The sequence below is a fragment of the Sesamum indicum genome, linkage group LG3, assembly GCF_026168435.1.
Source record: "Sesamum indicum cultivar Baizhima isolate 11 linkage group LG3, ASM2616843v1, whole genome shotgun sequence".
Lineage (NCBI taxonomy): Eukaryota > Viridiplantae > Streptophyta > Magnoliopsida > Lamiales > Pedaliaceae > Sesamum > Sesamum indicum.
The window spans coordinates 10575819-10601584 of record NC_142659.1 but is presented as its reverse complement, the minus strand read 5'-3'; positions in this window follow the sequence as shown (position 1 = coordinate 10601584).

Genomic DNA, 25766 nt, shown 5'->3' with positions numbered 1-25766 from the left:
ATATTGAACGTTCATAGAATTCCATGAAACTTGACCCAAACGCTGGTCTACACCCATTCGTTTGTGTCGTAAATTTGCAAAGCGTAATAATAAATAAAAGCTAGTGTATAAGGGAAACGAACTTGTTTTACTAAAACCATGCAAAACAGCTAAATTTTGAATGTTCTCAAAATTCCACGAAACTCGAACCAAAGGTAGGCCTTGACCCATGCATTTGTGTGGTAAATTTGTTAAGCGTGATAATAACTACAAGTCAGTGTCAAAGGGAAACGAACTTCCTTTAATAAAACCGTGCAAAATAGCTAAATTTTGAACGTTCTTACAATTCGATGAAACTTGAACCAAACGTAGGTCTAGTCCCATGCATTTGTGTGGTAAATTTGATAAGCATAATAATAACTACAAGTAGTGTAAAAAGGGAAACGAACTTGCTTTAAAAAAATCGTGCAAAACAGCTTAGTATCAAACGTTCTCAGAATTCCACGAAACTTGACCCAAATGTGGTCTATACCCATGCATTTGTGTGGTAAATTTGCTAAGCGTAATTATAATTACAAGTTAGTGTAAAAATGGAAACGAACTTGCTTTAATAAACCGTGCAAAACAGCTAAATATTGAACGTTCATAGAATTCCATGAAACTTGACCCAAACGCTGGTCTACACCCATTCGTTTGTGTCATAAATTTGCAAAGCGTAATAATAAATAAAAGTTAGTCTATAAGGGAAACGAACTTGCTTTACTAAAACCATGTAAAACAGCTAACTTTTGAATGTTCTCAAAATTCCACGAAACTCGAACCAAACGTAGGCCTTGACCCATGCATTTGTGTGGTAAATTTGCTAAGCGTAATAATAACTACAAGTCAGTGTAAAAGGGAAACGAACTTCCTTTAATAAAATCATGCAAAACAGCTAAATTTTGAACGTTCTTACAATTCGATGAAACTTGAACCAAACGTAGGTCTAGTCCCATGCATTTGTGTGGTAAATTTGATAAGCATAATAATAACTACAAGTAGTGTAAAAGGGAAACGAACTTGCTTTAAAAAAATCGTGCAAAACAGCTTAGTATCAAACGTTCTCTGAATTCCATGAAACTTGACCCAAATGTGGTCTAGACCCATGCATTTGTGTGGTAAATTTGCTAAGCGTAATTATAATTACAAGTTAGTGTAAAAATGGAAACGAACTTGCTTTAATAAACCGTGCAAAACAGCTAAATATTGAACGTTCATAGAATTCCATGAAACTTGACCCATACGCTGGTCTACACCCATTCGTTTGTGTCATAAATTTGCAAAGCGTAATAATAAATAAAATTTAGTCTATAAGGGAAACGAAATTACTTTACTAAAACCATGTAAAACAGCTAACTTTTGAATGTTCTCAAAATTCCACGAAACTCGAACCAAACGTAGGCCTTGACCCATGCATTTGTATGGTAAATTTGCTAAGCGTAATAATAACTACAAGTCAGTGTAAAAGGGAAACGAACTTCCTTTAATAAAACCATGCAAAACAGCTAAATTTTGAAACGTTCTCACAATTCGAAGAAACTTGAACCAAACGTAGGTCTAGTCCCATGCATTTGTGTGGTAAATTTGATAAGCATAATAATAACTACAAGTTAGTGTAAAAGGGAAACGAACTTGCTTTATAAAAATCGTGCAAAACAGCTTAGTATCAAACGTTCTCAGAATTCCACGAAACTTGACCAAAATGTGGTCTAGACCCATGCATTTGTGTGGTAAATTTGCTAAGCGTAATTATAATTACAAGTTAGTGTAAAAATGGAAACGAACTTGCTTTAATAAACCGTGCAAAACAGCTAAATATTGAACGTTCATAGAATTCCATGAAACTTGACCCATACGCTGGTCTACACCCATTCGTTTGTGTCATAAATTTGCAAAGCGTAATAATAAATAAAATTTAGTCTATAAGGGAAACGAAATTACTTTACTAAAACCATGTAAAACAGCTAACTTTTGAATGTTCTCAAAATTCCACGAAACTCGAACCAAACGTAGGCCTTGACCCATGCATTTGTATGGTAAATTTGCTAAGCGTAATAATAACTACAAGTCAGTGTAAAAGGGAAACGAACTTCCTTTAATAAAACCATGCAAAACAGCTAAATTTTGAAACGTTCTCACAATTCGAAGAAACTTGAACCAAACGTAGGTCTAGTCCCATGCATTTGTGTGGTAAATTTGATAAGCATAATAATAACTACAAGTTAGTGTAAAAGGGAAACGAACTTGCTTTATAAAAATCGTGCAAAACAGCTTAGTATCAAACGTTCTCAGAATTCCACGAAACTTGACCAAAATGTGGTCTAGACCCATGCATTTGTGTGGTAAATTTGCTAAGCGTAATTATAATTACAAGTTAGTGTAAAAATGGAAACGAACTTGCTTTAATAAACCGTGCAAAACAGCTAAATATTGAACGTTCATAGAATTCCATGAAACTTGACCTAAACGCTGGTCTACACCCATTCGTTTGTGTCGTAAATTTGCAAAGCGTAATAATAAATAAAAGCTAGTGTATAAGGGAAACGAACTTGTTTTACTAAAACCATGCAAAACAGCTAAATTTTGAATGTTCCCAAAATTCCACGAAACTCGAGCCAAAGGTAGACCTTGACCCATGCATTTGTGTGGTAAATTTGCAAAGCGTGATAATAACTACAAGTCCGTGTAAAAGGGAAACGAACTTCCTTTAATAAAACCGTGCAAAACAGCTAAATTTTGAACGTTCTTACAATTCGATGAAACTTGAACCAAACGTAGGTCTAGTCCCATGCATTTGTGTGGTAAATTTGATAAGCATAATAATAACTACAAGTTAGTGTAAAAGGGAAACGAACTTGCTTTAAAAAAATCGTGCAAAACAGCTTAGTATCAAACGTTCTCAGAATTCCACGAAACTTGACCCAAATGTGGTCTAGACCCATGCATTTGTGTGGTAAATTTGCTAAGCGTAATTATAATTACAAGTTAGTGTAAAAATGGAAACGAACTTGCTTTAATAAACCGTGCAAAACAGCTAAATATTGAACGTTCATAGAATTCCATGAAACTTGACCCAAACGCTGGTCTACACCCATTCGTTTGTGTCGTAAATTTGCAAAGCGTAATAATAAATAAAAGCTAGTGTATAAGGGAAACGAACTTGTTTTACTAAAACCATGCAAAACAGCTAAATTTTGAATGTTCTCAAAATTCCACGAAACTCGAACCAAAGGTAGGCCTTGACCCATGCATTTGTGTGGTAAATTTGCTAAGCGTGATAATAACTACAAGTCAGTGTGAAAGGGAAACGAACTTCCTTTAATAAAACCGTGCAAAATATCTAAATTTTGAACGTTCTTACAATTCGATGAAACTTGAACCAAACGTAAGTCTAGTCCCATGCATTTGTGTGGTAAATTTGATAAGCATAATAATAACTACAAGTAGTGTAAAAAGGGAAACGAACTTGCTTTAAAAAAATCGTGCAAAACAGCTTAGTATCAAATGTTCTCAGAATTCCACGAAACTTGACCCAAATGTGGTCTATACCCATGCATTTGTGTGGTAAATTTGCTAAGCGTAATTATAATTACAAGTTAGTGTAAAAATGGAAACGAACTTGCTTTAATAAACCGTGCAAAACAGCTAAATATTGAACGTTCATAGAATTCCATGAAACTTGACCCAAACGCTGGTCTACACCCATTCGTTTGTGTCATAAATTTGCAAAGCGTAATAATAAATAAAAGTTAGTCTATAAGGGAAACGAACTTGCTTTACTAAAACCATGTAAAACAGCTAACTTTTGAATGTTCTCAAAATTCCACGAAACTCGAACCAAACGTAGGCCTTGACCCATGCATTTGTGTGGTAAATTTGCTAAGCGTAATAATAACTACAAGTCAGTGTAAAAGGGAAACGAACTTCCTTTAATAAAACCATGCAAAACAGCTAAATTTTGAACGTTCTTACAATTCGATGAAACTTGAACCAAACGTAGGTCTAGTCCCATGCATTTGTGTGGTAAATTTGATAAGCATAATAATAACTACAAGTAGTGTAAAAGGGAAACGAACTTGCTTTAAAAAAATCGTGCAAAACAGCTTAGTATCAAACGTTCTCTGAATTCCATGAAACTTGACCCAAATGTGGTCTAGACCCATGCATTTGTGTGGTAAATTTGCTAAGCGTAATTATAATTACAAGTTAGTGTAAAAATGGAAACGAACTTGCTTTAATAAACCGTGCAAAACAGCTAAATATTGAACGTTCATAGAATTCCATGAAACTTGACCCAAACGCTGGTCTACACCCATTCGTTTGTGTCATAAATTTGCAAAGCGTAATAATAAATAAAATTTAGTCTATAAGGGAAACGAAATTGCTTTACTAAAACCATGTAAAACAGCTAACTTTTGAATGTTCTCAAAATTCCACGAAACTCGAACCAAACGTAGGCCTTGACCCATGCATTTGTGTGGTAAATTTGCTAAGCGTAATAATAACTACAAGTCAGTGTAAAAGGGAAACGAACTTCCTTTAATAAAACCATGCAAAACAGCTAAATTTTGAAACGTTCTCACAATTCGAAGAAACTTGAACCAAACGTAGGTCTAGTCCCATGCATTTGTGTGGTAAATTTGATAAGCATAATAATAACTACAAGTTAGTGTAAAAGGGAAACGAACTTGCTTTATAAAAATCGTGCAAAACAGCTTAGTATCAAACGTTCTCAGAATTCCACGAAACTTGACCAAAATGTGGTCTAGATCCATGCATTTGTGTGGTAAATTTGCTAAGCGTAATTATAATTACAAGTTAGTGTAAAAATGGAAACGAACTTGCTTTAATAAACCGTGCAAAACAGCTAAATATTGAACGTTCATAGAATTCCATGAAACTTGACCTAAACGCTGGTCTACACCCATTCGTTTGTGTCGTAAATTTGCAAAGCGTAATAATAAATAAAAGCTAGTGTATAAGGGAAACGAACTTGTTTTACTAAAACCATGCAAAACAGCTAAATTTTGAATGTTCTCAAAATTCCACGAAACTCGAGCCAAAGGTAGACCTTGACCCATGCATTTGTGTGGTAAATTTTCAAAGCGTGATAATAACTACAAGTCAGTGTCAAAGGGAAACGAACTTCCTTTAATAAAACCGTGCAAAATAGCTAAATTTTGAACGTTCTTACAATTCGATGAAACTTGAACCAAACGTAGGTCTAGTCCCATGCATTTGTGTGGTAAATTTGATAAGCATAATAATAACTACAAGTAGTGTAAAAAGGGAAACGAACTTGCTTTAAAAAAATCGTGCAAAACAGCTTAGTATCAAACGTTCTCAGAATTCCACGAAACTTGACCCAAATGTGGTCTATACCCATGCATTTGTGTGGTAAATTTGCTAAGCGTAATTATAATTACAAGTTAGTGTAAAAATGGAAACGAACTTGCTTTAATAAACCGTGCAAAACAGCTAAATATTGAACGTTCATAGAATTCCATGAAACTTGACCCAAACGCTGGTCTACACCCATTCGTTTGTGTCATAAATTTGCAAAGCGTAATAATAAATAAAAGTTAGTCTATAAGGGAAACGAACTTGCTTTACTAAAACCATGTAAAACAGCTAACTTTTGAATGTTCTCAAAATTCCACGAAACTCGAACCAAACGTAGGCCTTGACCCATGCATTTGTGTGGTAAATTTGCTAAGCGTAATAATAACTACAAGTCAGTGTAAAAGGGAAACGAACTTCCTTTAATAAAATCATGCAAAACAGCTAAATTTTGAACGTTCTTACAATTCGATGAAACTTGAACCAAACGTAGGTCTAGTCCCATGCATTTGTGTGGTAAATTTGATAAGCATAATAATAACTACAAGTAGTGTAAAAGGGAAACGAACTTGCTTCAAAAAAATCGTGCAAAACAGCTTAGTATCAAACGTTCTCTGAATTCCATGAAACTTGACCCAAATGTGGTCTAGACCCATGCATTTGTGTGGTAAATTTGCTAAGCGTAATTATAATTACAAGTTAGTGTAAAAATGGAAACGAACTTGCTTTAATAAACCGTGCAAAACAGCTAAATATTGAACTTTCATAGAATTCCATGAAACTTGACCCATACGCTGGTCTACACCCATTCGTTTGTGTCATAAATTTGCAAAGCGTAATAATAAATAAAATTTAGTCTATAAGGGAAACGAAATTACTTTACTAAAACCATGTAAAACAGCTAACTTTTGAATGTTCTCAAAATTCCACGAAACTCGAACCAAACGTAGGCCTTGACCCATGCATTTGTATGGTAAATTTGCTAAGCGTAATAATAACTACAAGTCAGTGTAAAAGGGAAACGAACTTCCTTTAATAAAACCATGCAAAACAGCTAAATTTTGAAACGTTCTCACAATTCGAAGAAACTTGAACCAAACGTAGGTCTAGTCCCATGCATTTGTGTGGTAAATTTGATAAGCATAATAATAACTACAAGTTAGTGTAAAAGGGAAACGAACTTGCTTTATAAAAATCGTGCAAAACAGCTTAGTATCAAACGTTCTCAGAATTCCACGAAACTTGACCAAAATGTGGTCTAGACCCATGCATTTGTGTGGTAAATTTGCTAAGCGTAATTATAATTACAAGTTAGTGTAAAAATGGAAACGAACTTGCTTTAATAAACCGTGCAAAACAGCTAAATATTGAACGTTCATAGAATTCCATGAAACTTGACCTAAACGCTGGTCTACACCCATTCGTTTGTGTCGTAAATTTGCAAAGCGTAATAATAAATAAAAGCTAGTGTATAAGGGAAACGAACTTGTTTTACTAAAACCATGCAAAACAGCTAAATTTTGAATGTTCCCAAAATTCCACGAAACTCGAGCCAAAGGTAGACCTTGACCCATGCATTTGTGTGGTAAATTTGCAAAGCGTGATAATAACTACAAGTCCGTGTAAAAGGGAAACGAACTTCCTTTAATAAAACCGTGCAAAACAGCTAAATTTTGAACGTTCTTACAATTCGATGAAACTTGAACCAAACGTAGGTCTAGTCCCATGCATTTGTGTGGTAAATTTGATAAGCATAATAATAACTACAAGTTAGTGTAAAAGGGAAACGAACTTGCTTTAAAAAAATCGTGCAAAACAGCTTAGTATCAAACGTTCTCAGAATTCCACGAAACTTGACCCAAATGTGGTCTAGACCCATGCATTTGTGTGGTAAATTTGCTAAGCGTAATTATAATTACAAGTTAGTGTAAAAATGGAAACGAACTTGCTTTAATAAACCGTGCAAAACAGCTAAATATTGAACGTTCATAGAATTCCATGAAACTTGACCCAAACGCTGGTCTACACCCATTCGTTTGTGTCGTAAATTTGCAAAGCGTAATAATAAATAAAAGCTAGTGTATAAGGGAAACGAACTTGTTTTACTAAAACCATGCAAAACAGCTAAATTTTGAATGTTCTCAAAATTCCACGAAACTCGAACCAAAGGTAGGCCTTGACCCATGCATTTGTGTGGTAAATTTGCTAAGCGTGATAATAACTACAAGTCAGTGTAAAAGGGAAACGAACTTCCTTTAATAAAACCGTGCAAAATAGCTAAATTTTGAACGTTCTTACAATTCGATGAAACTTGAACCAAACGTAGGTCTAGTCCCATGCATTTGTGTGGTAAATTTGATAAGCATAATAATAACTACAAGTAGTGTAAAAAGGGAAACGAACTTGCTTTAAAAAAATCGTGCAAAACAGCTTAGTATCAAACGTTCTCAGAATTCCACGAAACTTGACCCAAATGTGGTCTATACCCATGCATTTGTGTGGTAAATTTGCTAAGCGTAATTATAATTACAAGTTAGTGTAAAAATGGAAACGAACTTGCTTTAATAAACCGTGCAAAACAGCTAAATATTGAACGTTCATAGAATTCCATGAAACTTGACCCAAACGCTGGTCTACACCCATTCGTTTGTGTCATAAATTTGCAAAGCGTAATAATAAATAAAAGTTAGTCTATAAGGGAAACGAACTTGCTTTACTAAAACCATGTAAAACAGCTAACTTTTGAATGTTCTCAAAATTCCACGAAACTCGAACCAAACGTAGGCCTTGACCCATGCATTTGTGTGGTAAATTTGCTAAGCGTAATAATAACTACAAGTCAGTGTAAAAGGGAAACGAACTTCCTTTAATAAAACCATGCAAAACAGCTAAATTTTGAACGTTCTTACAATTCGATGAAACTTGAACCAAACGTAGGTCTAGTTCCATGCATTTGTGTGGTAAATTTGATAAGCATAATAATAACTACAAGTAGTGTAAAAGGGAAACGAACTTGCTTTAAAAAAATCGTGCAAAACAGCTTAGTATCAAACGTTCTCTGAATTCCATGAAACTTGACCCAAATGTGGTCTAGACCCATGCATTTGTGTGGTAAATTTGCTAAGCGTAATTATAATTACAAGTTAGTGTAAAAATGGAAACGAACTTGCTTTAATAAACCGTGCAAAACAGCTAAATATTGAACGTTCATAGAATTCCATGAAACTTGACCCAAACGCTGGTCTACACCCATTCGTTTGTGTCATAAATTTGCAAAGCGTAATAATAAATAAAATTTAGTCTATAAGGGAAACGAAATTGCTTTACTAAAACCATGTAAAACAGCTAACTTTTGAATGTTCTCAAAATTCCACGAAACTCGAACCAAACGTAGGCCTTGACCCATGCATTTGTGTGGTAAATTTGCTAAGCGTAATAATAACTACAAGTCAGTGTAAAAGGGAAACGAACTTCCTTTAATAAAACCATGCAAAACAGCTAAATTTTGAAACGTTCTCACAATTCGAAGAAACTTGAACCAAACGTAGGTCTAGTCCCATGCATTTGTGTGGTAAATTTGATAAGCATAATAATAACTACAAGTTAGTGTAAAAGGGAAACGAACTTGCTTTATAAAAATCGTGCAAAACAGCTTAGTATCAAACGTTCTCAGAATTCCACGAAACTAGACCCAAATGTGGTCTAGACCCATGCATTTGTGTGGTAAATTTGCTAAGCGTAATTATAATTACAAGTTAGTGTAAAAATGGAAACGAACTTGCTTTAATAAACCGTGCAAAACAGCTAAATATTGAACGTTCATAGAATTCCATGAAACTTGACCTAAACGCTGGTCTACACCCATTCGTTTGTGTCGTAAATTTGCAAAGCGTAATAATAAATAAAAGCTAGTGTATAAGGGAAACGAACTTGTTTTACTAAAACCATGCAAAACAGCTAAATTTTGAATGTTCTCAAAATTCCACGAAACTCGAGCCAAAGGTAGACCTTGACCCATGCATTTGTGTGGTAAATTTGCAAAGCGTGATAATAACTACAAGTCCGTGTAAAAGGGAAACGAACTTCCTTTAATAAAACCGTGCAAAACAGCTAAATTTTGAACGTTCTTACAATTCGATGAAACTTGAACCAAACGTAGGTCTAGTCCCATGCATTTGTGTGGTAAATTTGATAAGCATAATAATAACTACAAGTTAGTGTAAAAGGGAAACGAACTTGCTTTATAAAAATCGTGCAAAACAGCTTAGTATCAAACGTTCTCAGAATTCCACGAAACTAGACCAAAATGTGGTCTAGACCCATGCATTTGTGTGGTAAATTTGCTAAGCGTAATTATAATTACAAGTTAGTGTAAAAATGGAAACGAACTTGCTTTAATAAACCGTGCAAAACAGCTAAATATTGAACGTTCATAGAATTCCATGAAACTTGACCTAAACGCTGGTCTACACCCATTCGTTTGTGTCGTAAATTTGCAAAGCGTAATAATAAATAAAAGCTAGTGTATAAGGGAAACGAACTTGTTTTACTAAAACCATGCAAAACAGCTAAATTTTGAATGTTCTCAAAATTCCACGAAACTCGAGCCAAAGGTAGACCTTGACCCATGCATTTGTGTGGTAAATTTGCAAAGCGTGATAATAACTACAAGTCCGTGTAAAAGGGAAACGAACTTCCTTTAATAAAACCGTGCAAAACAGCTAAATTTTGAACGTTCTTACAATTCGATGAAACTTGAACCAAACGTAGGTCTAGTCCCATGCATTTGTGTGGTAAATTTGATAAGCATAATAATAACTACAAGTTAGTGTAAAAGGGAAACGAACTTGCTTTAAAAAAATCGTGCAAAACAGCTTAGTATCAAACGTTCTCAGAATTCTACGAAACTTGACCCAAATGTGGTCTAGACCCATGCATTTGTGTGGTAAATTTGCTAAGCGTAATTATAATTACAAGTTAGTGTAAAAATGGAAACGAACTTGCTTTAATAAACCGTGCAAAACAGCTAAATATTGAACGTTCATAGAATTCCATGAAACTTGACCCAAACGCTGGTCTACACCCATTCGTTTGTGTCGTAAATTTGCAAAGCGTAATAATAAATAAAAGCTAGTGTATAAGGGAAACGAACTTGTTTTACTAAAACCATGCAAAACAGCTAAATTTTGAATGTTCTCAAAATTCCACGAAACTCGAACCAAAGGTAGGCCTTGACCCATGCATTTGTGTGGTAAATTTGCTAAGCGTGATAATAACTACAAGTCAGTGTAAAAGGGAAACGAACTTCCTTTAATAAAACCGTGCAAAATAGCTAAATTTTGAACGTTCTTACAATTCGATGAAACTTGAACCAAACGTAGGTCTAGTCCCATGCATTTGTGTGGTAAATTTGATAAGCATAATAATAACTACAAGTAGTGTAAAAAGGGAAACGAACTTGCTTTAAAAAAATCGTGCAAAACAGCTTAGTATCAAACGTTCTCAGAATTCCACGAAACTTGACCCAAATGTGGTCTATACCCATGCATTTGTGTGGTAAATTTGCTAAGCGTAATTATAATTACAAGTTAGTGTAAAAATGGAAACGAACTTGCTTTAATAAACCGTGCAAAACAGCTAAATATTGAACGTTCATAGAATTCCATGAAACTTGACCCAAACGCTGGTCTACACCCATTCGTTTGTGTCATAAATTTGCAAAGCGTAATAATAAATAAAAGTTAGTCTATAAGGGAAACGAACTTGCTTTACTAAAACCATGTAAAACAGCTAACTTTTGAATGTTCTCAAAATTCCACGAAACTCGAACCAAACGTAGGCCTTGACCCATGCATTTGTGTGGTAAATTTGCAAAGCGTAATAATAACTACAAGTCAGTGTAAAAGGGAAACGAACTTCCTTTAATAAAACCATGCAAAACAGCTAAATTTTGAACGTTCTTACAATTCGATGAAACTTGAACCAAACGTAGGTCTAGTCCCATGCATTTGTGTGGTAAATTTGATAAGCATAATAATAACTACAAGTAGTGTAAAAGGGAAACGAACTTGCTTTAAAAAAATCGTGCAAAACAGCTTAGTATCAAACGTTCTCTGAATTCCATGAAACTTGACCCAAATGTGGTCTAGACCCATGCATTTGTGTGGTAAATTTGCTAAGCGTAATTATAATTACAAGTTAGTGTAAAAATGGAAACGAACTTGCTTTAATAAACCGTGCAAAACAGCTAAATATTGAACGTTCATAGAATTCCATGAAACTTGACCCAAACGCTGGTCTACACCCATTCGTTTGTGTCATAAATTTGCAAAGCGTAATAATAAATAAAATTTAGTCTATAAGGGAAACGAAATTGCTTTACTAAAACCATGTAAAACAGCTAACTTTTGAATGTTCTCAAAATTCCACGAAACTCGAACCAAACGTAGGCCTTGACCCATGCATTTGTGTGGTAAATTTGCTAAGCGTAATAATAACTACAAGTCAGTGTAAAAGGGAAACGAACTTCCTTTAATAAAACCATGCAAAACAGCTAAATTTTGAAACGTTCTCACAATTCGAAGAAACTTGAACCAAACGTAGGTCTAGTCCCATGCATTTGTGTGGTAAATTTGATAAGCATAATAATAACTACAAGTTAGTGTAAAAGGGAAACGAACTTGCTTTATAAAAATCGTGCAAAACAGCTTAGTATCAAACGTTCTCAGAATTCCACGAAACTTGACCAAAATGTGGTCTAGACCCATGCATTTGTGTGGTAAATTTGCTAAGCGTAATTATAATTACAAGTTAGTGTAAAAATGGAAACGAACTTGCTTTAATAAACCGTGCAAAACAGCTAAATATTGAACGTTCATAGAATTCGAAGAAACTTGAACCAAACGTAGGTCTAGTCCCATGCATTTGTGTGGTAAATTTGATAAGCATAATAATAACTACAAGTTAGTGTAAAAGGGAAACGAACTTGCTTTATAAAAATCGTGCAAAACAGCTTAGTATCAAACGTTCTCAGAATTCCACGAAACTTGACCAAAATGTGGTCTAGACCCATGCATTTGTGTGGTAAATTTGCTAAGCGTAATTATAATTACAAGTTAGTGTAAAAATGGAAACGAACTTGCTTTAATAAACCGTGCAAAACAGCTAAATATTGAACGTTCATAGAATTCCATGAAACTTGACCTAAACGCTGGTCTACACCCATTCGTTTGTGTCGTAAATTTGCAAAGCGTAATAATAAATAAAAGCTAGTGTATAAGGGAAACGAACTTGTTTTACTAAAACCATGCAAAACAGCTAAATTTTGAATGTTCTCAAAATTCCACGAAACTCGAGCCAAAGGTAGACCTTGACCCATGCATTTGTGTGGTAAATTTGCAAAGCGTGATAATAACTACAAGTCCGTGTAAAAGGGAAACGAACTTCCTTTAATAAAACCGTGCAAAACAGCTAAATTTTGAACGTTCTTACAATTCGATGAAACTTGAACCAAACGTAGGTCTAGTCCCATGCATTTGTGTGGTAAATTTGATAAGCATAATAATAACTACAAGTAGTGTAAAAGGGAAACGAACTTGCTTTAAAAAAATCGTGCAAAACAGCTTAGTATCAAATGTTCTCAGAATTCCACGAAACTTGACCCAAATGTGGTCTAGACCCATGCATTTGTGTGGTAAATTTGCTAAGCGTAATTATAATTACAAGTTAGTGTAAAAATAGAAACGAACTTGCTTTAATAAACCGTGCAAAACAGCTAAATATTGAACGTTCATAGAATTCCATGAAACTTGACCCATACGCTGGTCTACACCCATTCGTTTGTGTCATAAATTTGCAAAGCGTAATAATAAATAAAATTTAGTCTATAAGGGAAACGAAATTGCTTTACTAAAACCATGTAAAACAGCTAACTTTTGAATGTTCTCAAAATTCCACGAAACTCGAACCAAACGTAGGCCTTGACCCATGCATTTGTGTGGTAAATTTGCTAAGCGTAATAATAACTACAAGTCAGTGTAAAAGGGAAACGAACTTCCTTTAATAAAACCATGCAAAACAGCTAAATTTTGAAACGTTCTCACAATTCGAAGAAACTTGAACCAAACGTAGGTCTAGTCCCATGCATTTGTGTGGTAAATTTGATAAGCATATAATAACTACAAGTTAGTGTAAAAGGGAAACGAACTTGCTTTATAAAAATCGTGCAAAACAGCTTAGTATCAAACGTTCTCAGAATTCCACGAAACTTGACCAAAATGTGGTCTAGACCCATGCATTTGTGTGGTAAATTTGCTAAGCGTAATTATAATTACAAGTTAGTGTAAAAATGGAAACGAACTTGCTTTAATAAACCGTGCAAAACAGCTAAATATTGAACGTTCATAGAATTCCATGAAACTTGACCTAAACGCTGGTCTACACCCATTCGTTTGTGTCGTGAATTTGCAAAGCGTAATAATAAATAAAAGCTAGTGTATAAGGGAAACGAACTTGTTTTACTAAAACCATGCAAAACAGCTAAATTTTGAATGTTCTCAAAATTCCACGAAACTCGAGCCAAAGGTAGACCTTGACCCATGCATTTGTGTGGTAAATTTGCAAAGCGTGATAATAACTACAAGTCCGTGTAAAAGGGAAACGAACTTCCTTTAATAAAACCGTGCAAAACAGCTAAATTTTGAACGTTCTTACAATTCGATGAAACTTGAACCAAACGTAGGTCTAGTCCCATGCATTTGTGTGGTAAATTTGATAAGCATAATAATAACTACAAGTTAGTGTAAAAGGGAAACGAACTTGCTTTAAAAAAATCGTGCAAAACAGCTTAGTATCAAACGTTCTCAGAATTCCACGAAACTTGACCCAAATGTGGTCTAGACCCATGCATTTGTGTGGTAAATTTGCTAAGCGTAATTATAATTACAAGTTAGTGTAAAAATGGAAACGAACTTGCTTTAATAAACCGTGCAAAACAGCTAAATATTGAACGTTCATAGAATTCCATGAAACTTGACCCAAACGCTGGTCTACACCCATTCGTTTGTGTCGTAAATTTGCAAAGCGTAATAATGAATAAAAGCTAGTGTATAAGGGAAACGAACTTGTTTTACTAAAACCATGCAAAACAGCTAAATTTTGAATGTTCTCAAAATTCCACGAAACTCGAACCAAAGGTAGGCCTTGACCCATGCATTTGTGTGCTAAATTTGCTAAGCGTGATAATAACTACAAGTCAGTGTAAAAGGGAAACGAACTTCCTTTAATAAAACCGTGCAAAATAGCTAAATTTTGAACGTTCTTACAATTCGATGAAACTTGAACCAAACGTAGGTCTAGTCCCATGCATTTGTGTGGTAAATTTGATAAGCATAATAATAACTACAAGTAGTGTAAAAAGGGAAACGAACTTGCTTTAAAAAAATCGTGCAAAACAGCTTAGTATCAAACGTTCTCAGAATTCCACGAAACTTGACCCAAATGTGGTCTATACCCATGCATTTGTGTGGTAAATTTGCTAAGCGTAATTATAATTACAAGTTAGTGTAAAAATGGAAACGAACTTGCTTTAATAAACCGTGCAAAACAGCTAAATATTGAACGTTCATAGAATTCCATGAAACTTGACCCAAACGCTGGTCTACACCCATTCGTTTGTGTCATAAATTTGCAAAGCGTAATAATAAATAAAAGTTAGTCTATAAGGGAAACGAACTTGCTTTACTAAAACCATGTAAAACAGCTAACTTTTGAATGTTCTCAAAATTTCACGAAACTCGAACCAAACGTAGGCCTTGACCCATGCATTTGTGTGGTAAATTTGCAAAGCGTAATAATAACTACAAGTCAGTGTAAAAGGGAAACGAACTTCCTTTAATAAAACCATGCAAAACAGCTAAATTTTGAACGTTCTTACAATTCGATGAAACTTGAACCAAACGTAGGTCTAGTCCCATGCATTTGTGTGGTAAATTTGATAAGCATAATAATAACTACAAGTAGTGTAAAAGGGAAACGAACTTGCTTTAAAAAAATCGTGCAAAACAGCTTAGTATCAAACGTTCTCTGAATTCCATGAAACTTGACCCAAATGTGGTCTAGACCCATGCATTTGTGTGGTAAATTTGCTAAGCGTAATTATAATTACAAGTTAGTGTAAAAATGGAAACGAACTTGCTTTAATAAACCGTGCAAAACAGCTAAATATTGAACGTTCATAGAATTCCATGAAACTTGACCCAAACGCTGGTCTACACCCATGCGTTTGTGTCATAAATTTGCAAAGCGTAATAATAAATAAAATTTAGTCTATAAGGGAAACGAAATTGCTTTACTAAAACCATGTAAAACAGCTAACTTTTGAATGTTCTCAAAATTCCACGAAACTCGAACCAAACGTAGGCCTTGACCCATGCATTTGTGTGGTAAATTTGCTAAGCGTAATAATAACTACAAGTCAGTGTAAAAGGGAAACGAACTTCCTTTAATAAAACCATGCAAAACAGCTAAATTTTGAAACGTTCTCACAATTCGAAGAAACTTGAACCAAACGTAGGTCTAGTCCCATGCATTTGTGTGGTAAATTTGATAAGCATAATAATAACTACAAGTTAGTGTAAAAGGGAAACGAACTTGCTTTATAAAAATCGTGCAAAACAGCTTAGTATCAAACGTTCTCAGAATTCCACGAAACTTGACCAAAATGTGGTCTAGACCCATGCATTTGTGTGGTAAATTTGCTAAGCGTAATTATAATTACAAGTTAGTGTAAAAATGGAAACGAACTTGCTTTAATAAACCGTGCAAAACAGCTAAATATTGAACGTTCATAGAATTCGAAGAAACTTGAACCAAACGTAGGTCTAGTCCCATGCATTTGTGTGGTAAATTTGATAAGCATAATAATAACTACAAGTTAGTGTAAAAGGGAAACGAACTTGCTTTATAAAAATCGTGCAAAACAGCTTAGTATCAAACGTTCTCAGAATTCCACGAAACTTGACCAAAATGTGGTCTAGACCCATGCATTTGTGTGGTAAATTTGCTAAGCGTAATTATAATTACAAGTTAGTGTAAAAATGGAAACGAACTTGCTTTAATAAACCGTGCAAAACAGCTAAATATTGAACGTTCATAGAATTCCATGAAACTTGACCTAAACGCTGGTCTACACCCATTCGTTTGTGTCGTAAATTTGCAAAGCGTAATAATAAATAAAAGCTAGTGTATAAGGGAAACGAACTTGTTTTACTAAAACCATGCAAAACAGCTAAATTTTGAATGTTCTAAAAATTCCACGAAACTCGAGCCAAAGGTAGACCTTGACCCATGCATTTGTGTGGTAAATTTGCAAAGCGTGATAATAACTACAAGTCCGTGTAAAAGGGAAACGAACTTCCTTTAATAAAACCGTGCAAAACAGCTAAATTTTGAACGTTCTTACAATTCGATGAAACTTGAACCAAACGTAGGTCTAGTCCCATGCATTTGTGTGGTAAATTTGATAAGCATAATAATAACTACAAGTTAGTGTAAAAGGGAAACGAACTTGCTTTAAAAAAATCGTGCAAAACAGCTTAGTATCAAACGTTCTCAGAATTCCACGAAACTTGACCCAAATGTGGTCTAGACCCATGCATTTGTGTGGTAAATTTGCTAAGCGTAATTATAATTACAAGTTAGTGTAAAAATGGAAACGAACTTGCTTTAATAAACCGTGCAAAACAGCTAAATATTGAACGTTCATAGAATTCCATGAAACTTGACCCAAACGCTGGTCTACACCCATTCGTTTGTGTTGTAAATTTGCAAAGCGTAATAATAAATAAAAGCTAGTGTATAAGGGAAACGAACTTGTTTTACTAAAACCATGCAAAACAGCTAAATTTTGAATGTTCTCAAAATTCCACGAAACTCGAACCAAAGGTAGGCCTTGACCCATGCATTTGTGTGGTAAATTTGCTAAGCGTGATAATAACTACAAGTCAGTGTAAAAGGGAAACGAACTTCCTTTAATAAAACCGTGCAAAATAGCTAAATTTTGAACGTTCTTACAATTCGATGAAACTTGAACCAAACGTAGGTCTAGTCCCATGCATTTGTGTGGTAAATTTGATAAGCATAATAATAACTACAAGTAGTGTAAAAAGGGAAACGAACTTGCTTTAAAAAAATCGTGCAAAACAGCTTAGTATCAAACGTTCTCAGAATTCCACGAAACTTGACCCAAATGTGGTCTATACCCATGCATTTGTGTGGTAAATTTGCTAAGCGTAATTATAATTACAAGTTAGTGTAAAAATGGAAACGAACTTGCTTTAATAAACCGTGCAAAACAGCTAAATATTGAAAGTTCATAGAATTCCATGAAACTTGACCCAAACGCTGGTCTACTCCCATTCGTTTGTGTCATAAATTTTCAAAGCGTAATAATAAATAAAAGTTAGTCTATAAGGGAAACGAACTTGCTTTACTAAAACCATGTAAAACAGCTAACTTTTGAATGTTCTCAAAATTCCACGAAACTCGAACCAAACGTAGGCCTTGACCCATGCATTTGTGTGGTAAATTTGCTAAGCGTAATAATAACTACAAGTCAGTGTAAAAGGGAAACGAACTTCCTTTAATAAAACCATGCAAAACAGCTAAATTTTGAACGTTCTTACAATTCGATGAAACTTGAACCAAACGTAGGTCTAGTCCCATGCATTTGTGTGGTAAATTTGATAAGCATAATAATAACTACAAGTAGTGTAAAAGGGAAACGAACTTGCTTTAAAAAAATCGTGCAAAACAGCTTAGTATCAAACGTTCTCTGAATTCCATGAAACTTGACCCAAATGTGGTCTAGACCCATGCATTTGTGTGGTAAATTTGCTAAGCGTAATTATAATTACAAGTTAGTGTAAAAATGGAAACGAACTTGCTTTAATAAACCGTGCAAAACAGCTAAATATTGAACGTTCATAGAATTCCATGAAACTTGACCCAAACGCTGGTCTACACCCATTCGTTTGTGTCATAAATTTGCAAAGCGTAATAATAAATAAAATTTAGTCTATAAGGGAAACGAAATTGCTTTACTAAAACCATGTAAAACAGCTAACTTTTGAATGTTCTCAAAATTCCACGAAACTCGAACCAAACGTAGGCCTTGACCCATGCATTTGTGTGGTAAATTTGCTAAGCGTAATAATAACTACAAGTCAGTGTAAAAGGGAAACGAACTTCCTTTAATAAAACCATGCAAAACAGCTAAATTTTGAAACGTTCTCACAATTCGAAGAAACTTGAACCAAACGTAGGTCTAGTCCCATGCATTTGTGTGGTAAATTTGATAAGCATAATAATAACTACAAGTTAGTGTAAAAGGGAAACGAACTTGCTTTATAAAAATCGTGCAAAACAGCTTAGTATCAAACGTTCTCAGAATTCCACGAAACTTGACCAAAATGTGGTCTAGACCCATGCATTTGTGTGGTAAATTTGCTAAGCGTAATTATAATTACAAGTTAGTGTAAAAATGGAAACGAACTTGCTTTAATAAACCGTGCAAAACAGCTAAATATTGAACGTTCATAGAATTCGAAGAAACTTGAACCAAACGTAGGTCTAGTCCCATGCATTTGTGTGGTAAATTTGATAAGCATAATAATAACTACAAGTTAGTGTAAAAGGGAAACGAACTTGCTTTATAAAAATCGTGCAAAACAGCTTAGTATCAAACGTTCTCAGAATTCCACGAAACTTGACCAAAATGTGGTCTAGACCCATGCATTTGTGTGGTAAATTTGCTAAGCGTAATTATAATTACAAGTTAGTGTAAAAATGGAAACGAACTTGCTTTAATAAACCGTGCAAAACAGCTAAATATTGAACGTTCATAGAATTCCATGAAACTTGACCTAAACGCTGGTCTACACCCATTCGTTTGTGTCGTAAATTTGCAAAGCGTAATAATAAATAAAAGCTAGTGTATAAGGGAAACGAACTTGTTTTACTAAAACCATGCAAAACAGCTAAATTTTGAATGTTCTGAAAATTCCACGAAACTCGAGCCAAAGGTAGACCTTGACCCATGCATTTGTGTGGTAAATTTGCAAAGCGTGATAATAACTACAAGTCCGTGTAAAAGGGAAACGAACTTCCTTTAATAAAACCGTGCAAAACAGCTAAATTTTGAACGTTCTTACAATTCGATGAAACTTGAACCAAACGTAGGTCTAGTCCCATGCATTTGTGTGGTAAATTTGATAAGCATAATAATAACTACAAGTTAGTGTAAAAGGGAAACGAACTTGCTTTAAAAAAATCGTGCAAAACAGCTTAGTATCAAACGTTCTCAGAATTCCACGAAACTTGACCCAAATGTGGTCTAGACCCATGCATTTGTGTGGTAAATTTGCTAAGCGTAATTATAATTACAAGTTAGTGTAAAAATGGAAACGAACTTGCTTTAATAAACCGTGCAAAACAGCTAAATATTGAACGTTCATAGAATTCCATGAAACTTGACCCAAACGCTGGTCTACACCCATTCGTTTGTGTCGTAAATTTGCAAAGCGTAATAATAAATAAAAGCTAGTGTATAAGGGAAACGAACTTGTTTTACTAAAACCATGCTAAACAGCTAAATTTTGAATGTTCTCAAAATTCCACGAAACTCGAACCAAAGGTAGGCCTTGACCCATGCATTTGTGTGGTAAATTTGCTAAGCGTGATAATAACTACAAGTCAGTGTAAAAGGGAAACGAACTTCCTTTAATAAAACCGTGCAAAATAGCTAAATTTTGAACGTTCTTACAATTCGATGAAACTTGAACCAAACGTAGGTCTAGTCCCATGCATTTGTGTGGTAAATTTGATAAGCATAATAATAACTACAAGTAGTGTAAAAAGGGAAACGAACTTGCTTTAAAAAAATCGTGCAAAACAGCTTAGTATCAAACGTTCTCAGAATTCCACGAAACTTGACCCAAATGTGGTCTATACCCATGCATTTGTGTGGTAAATTTGCTAAGCGTAATTATAATTACAAGTTAGTGTAAAAATGGAAACGAACTTGCTTTAATAAACCGTGCAAAACAGCTAAATATTGAACGTTCATAGAATTCCATGAAACTTGACCCAAACGCTGGTCTACACCCATTCGTTTGTGTCATAAATTTGCAAAGCGTAATAATAAATAAAAGTTAGTCTATAAGGGAAACGAACTTGCTTTACTAAAACCATGTAAAACAGCTAACTTTTGAATGTTCTCAAAATTCCACGAAACTCGAACCAAACGTAGGCCTTGACCCATGCATTTGTGTGGTAAATTTGCTAAGCGTAATAATAACTACAAGTCAGTGTAAAAGGGAAACGAACTTCCTTTAATAAAACCATGCAAAACAGCTAAATTTTGAACGTTCTTACAATTCGATGAAACTTGAACCAAACGTAGGTCTAGTCCCATGCATTTGTGTGGTAAATTTGATAAGCATAATAATAACTACAAGTAGTGTAAAAGGGAAACGAACTTGCTTTAAAAAAATCGTGCAAAACAGCTTAGTATCAAACGTTCTCTGAATTCCATGAAACTTGACCCAAATGTGGTCTAGACCCATGCATTTGTGTGGTAAATTTGCTAAGCGTAATTATAATTACAAGTTAGTGTAAAAATGGAAACGAACTTGATTTAATAAACCGTGCAAAACAGCTAAATATTGAACGTTCATAGAATTCCATGAAACTTGACCCAAACGCTGGTCTACACCCATTCGTTTGTGTCATAAATTTGCAAAGCGTAATAATAAATAAAATTTAGTCTATAAGGGAAACGAAATTGCTTTACTAAAACCATGTAAAACAGCTAACTTTTGAATGTTCTCAAAATTCCACGAAACTCGAACCAAACGTAGGCCTTGACCCATGCATTTGTGTGGTAAATTTGCTAAGCGTAATAATAACTACAAGTCAGTGTAAAAGGGAAACGAACTTCCTTTAATAAAACCATGCAAAACAGCTAAATTTTGAAACGTTCTCACAATTCGAAGAAACTTGAACCAAACGTAGGTCTAGTCCCATGCATTTGTGTGGTAAATTTGATAAGCATAATAATAACTACAAGTTAGTGTAAAAGGGAAACGAACTTGCTTTATAAAAATCGTGCAAAACAGCTTAGTATCAAACGTTCTCAGAATTCCACGAAACTTGACCAAAATGTGGTCTAGACCATGCATTTGTGTGGTAAATTTGCTAAGCGTAATTATAATTACAAGTTAGTGTAAAAATGGAAACGAACTTGCTTTAATAAACCGTGCAAAACAGCTAAATATTGAACGTTCATAGAATTCCATGAAACTTGACCTAAACGCTGGTCTACACCCATTCGTTTGTGTCGTAAATTTGCAAAGCGTAATAATAAATAAAAGCTAGTGTATAAGGGAAACGAACTTGTTTTACTAAAACCATGCAAAACAGCTAAATTTTGAATGTTCTCAAAATTCCACGAAACTCGAGCCAAAGGTAGACCTTGACCCATGCATTTGTGTGGTACATTTGCAAAGCGTGATAATAACTACAAGTCCGTGTAAAAGGGAAACGAACTTCCTTTAATAAAACCGTGCAAAACAGCTAAATTTTGAACGTTCTTACAATTCGATGAAACTTGAACCAAACGTAGGTCTAGTCCCATGCATTTGTGTGGTAAATTTGATAAGCATAATAATAACTACAAGTTAGTGTAAAAGGGAAACGAACTTGCTTTAAAAAAATCGTGCAAAACAGCTTAGTATCAAACGTTCTCAGAATTCCACGAAACTTGACCCAAATGTGGTCTAGACCCATGCATTTGTGTGGTAAATTTGCTAAGCGTAATTATAATTACAAGTTAGTGTAAAAATGGAAACGAACTTGCTTTAATAAACCGTGCAAAACAACTAAATATTGAACGTTCATAGAATTCCATGAAACTTGACCCAAACGCTGGTCTACACCCATTCGTTTGTGTCGTAAATTTGCAAAGCGTAATAATAAATAAAAGCTAGTGTATAAGGGAAACGAACTTGTTTTACTAAAACGATGCAAAACAGCTAAATTTTGAATGTTCTCAAAATTCCACGAAACTCGAACCAAAGGTAGGCCTTGACCCATGCATTTGTGTGCTAAATTTGCTAAGCGTGATAATAACTACAAGTCAGTGTAAAAGGGAAACGAACTTCCTTTAATAAAACCGTGCAAAATAGCTAAATTTTGAACGTTCTTACAATTCGATGAAACTTGAACCAAACGTAGGTCTAGTCCCATGCATTTGTGTGGTAAATTTGATAAGCATAATAATAACTACAAGTAGTGTAAAAAGGGAAACGAACTTGCTTTAAAAAAATCGTGCAAAACAGCTTAGTATCAAACGTTCTCAGAATTCCACGAAACTTGACCCAAATGTGGTCTATACCCATGCATTTGTGTGGTAAATTTGCTAAGCGTAATTATAATTACAAGTTAGTGTAAAAATGGAAACGAACTTGCTTTAATAAACCGTGCAAAACAGCTAAATATTGAACGTTCATAGAATTCCATGAAACTTGACCCAAACGCTGGTCTACACCCATTCGTTTGTGTCATAAATTTGCAAAGCGTAATAATAAATAAAAGTTAGTCTATAAGGGAAACGAACTTGCTTTACTAAAACCATGTAAAACAGCTAACTTTTGAATGTTCTCAAAATTCCACGAAACTCGAACCAAACGTAGGCCTTGACCCATGCATTTGTGTGGTAAATTTGCTAAGCGTAATAATAACTACAAGTCAGTGTAAAAGGGAAACGAACTTCCTTTAATAAAACCATGCAAAACAGCTAAATTTTGAACGTTCTTACAATTCGATGAAACTTGAACCAAACGTAGGTCTAGTCCCATGCATTTGTGTGGTAAATTTGATAAGCATAATAATAACTACAAGTAGTGTAAAAGGGAAACGAACTTGCTTTAAAAAAATCGTGCAAAACAGCTTAGTATCAAACGTTCTCTGAATTCCATGAAACTTGACCCAAATGTGGTCTAGACCCATGCATTTGTGTGGTAAATTTGCTAAGCGTAATTATAATTACAAGTTAGTGTAAAAATGGAAACGAACTTGCTTTAATAAACCGTGCAAAACAGCTAAATATTGAACGTTCATAGAATTCCATGAAACTTGACCCAAACGCTGGTCTACACCCATTCGTTTGTGTCATAAATTTGCAAAGCGTAATAATAAATAAAATTTAGTCTATAAGGGAAACGAAATTGCTTTACTAAAACCATGTAAAACAGCTAACTTTTGAATGTTCTCAAAATTCCACGAAACTCGAACCAAACGTAGGCCTTGACCCATGCATTTGTGTGGTAAATTTGCTAAGCGTAATAATAACTACAAGTCAGTGTAAAAGGGAAACGAACTTCCTTTAATAAAACCATGCAAAACAGCTAAATTTTGAAACGTTCTCACAATTCGAAGAAACTTGAACCAAACGTAGGTCTAGTCCCATGCATTTGTGTGGTAAATTTGATAAGCATAATAATAACTACAAGTTAGTGTAAAAGGGAAACGAACTTGCTTTATAAAAATCGTGCAAAACAGCTTAGTATCAAACGTTCTCAGAATTCCACGAAACTTGACCAAAATGTGGTCTAGACCCATGCATTTGTGTGGTAAATTTGCTAAGCGTAATTATAATTACAAGTTAGTGTAAAAATGGAAACGAACTTGCTTTAATAAACCGTGCAAAACAGCTAAATATTGAACGTTCATAGAATTCGAAGAAACTTGAACCAAACGTAGGTCTAGTCCCATGCATTTGTGTGGTAAATTTGATAAGCATAATAATAACTACAAGTTAGTGTAAAAGGGAAACGAACTTGCTTTATAAAAATCGTGCAAAACAGCTTAGTATCAAACGTTCTCAGAATTCCACGAAACTTGACCAAAATGTGGTCTAGACCCATGCATTTGTGTGGTAAATTTGCTAAGCGTAATTATAATTACAAGTTAGTGTAAAAATGGAAACGAACTTGCTTTAATAAACCGTGCAAAACAGCTAAATATTGAACGTTCATAGAATTCCATGAAACTTGACCTAAACGCTGGTCTACACCCATTCGTTTGTGTCGTAAATTTGCAAAGCGTAATAATAAATAAAAGCTAGTGTATAAGGGAAACGAACTTGTTTTACTAAAACCATGCAAAACAGCTAAATTTTGAATGTTCTGAAAATTCCACGAAACTCGAGCCAAAGGTAGACCTTGACCCATGCATTTGTGTGGTAAATTTGCAAAGCGTGATAATAACTACAAGTCCGTGTAAAAGGGAAACGAACTTCCTTTAATAAAACCGTGCAAAACAGCTAAATTTTGAACATTCTTACAATTCGATGAAACTTGAACCAAACGTAGGTCTAGTCCCATGCATTTGTGTGGTAAATTTGATAAGCATAATAATAACTACAAGTTAGTGTAAAAGGGAAACGAACTTGCTTTAAAAAAATCGTGCAAAACAGCTTAGTATCAAACGTTCTCAGAATTCCACGAAACTTGACCCAAATGTGGTCTAGACCCATGCATTTGTGTGGTAAATTTGCTAAGCGTAATTATAATTACAAGTTAGTGTAAAAATGGAAACGAACTTGCTTTAATAAACCGTGCAAAACAGCTAAATATTGAACGTTCATAGAATTTCATGAAACTTGACCCAAACGCTGGTCTACACCCATTCGTTTGTGTCGTAAATTTGCAAAGCGTAATAATAAATAAAAGCTAGTGTATAAGGGAAACGAACTTGTTTTACTAAAACCATGCAAAACAGCTAAATTTTGAATGTTCTCAAAATTCCACGAAACTCGAACCAAAGGTAGGCCTTGACCCATGCATTTGTGTGGTAAATTTGCTAAGCGTGATAATAACTACAAGTCAGTGTAAAAGGGAAACGAACTTCCTTTAATAAAACCGTGCAAAATAGCTAAATTTTGAACGTTCTTACAATTCGATGAAACTTGAACCAAACGTAGGTCTAGTCCCATGCATTTGTGTGGTAAATTTGATAAGCATAATAATAACTACAAGTAGTGTAAAAAGGGAAACGAACTTGCTTTAAAAAAATCGTGCAAAACAGCTTAGTATCAAACGTTCTCAGAATTCCACGAAACTTGACCCAAATGTGGTCTATACCCATGCATTTGTGTGGTAAATTTGCTAAGCGTAATTATAATTACAAGTTAGTGTAAAAATGGAAACGAACTTGCTTTAATAAACCGTGCAAAACAGCTAAATATTGAACGTTCATAGAATTCCATGAAACTTGACCCAAACGCTGGTCTACACCCATTCGTTTGTGTCATAAATTTGCAAAGCGTAATAATAAATAAAAGTTAGTCT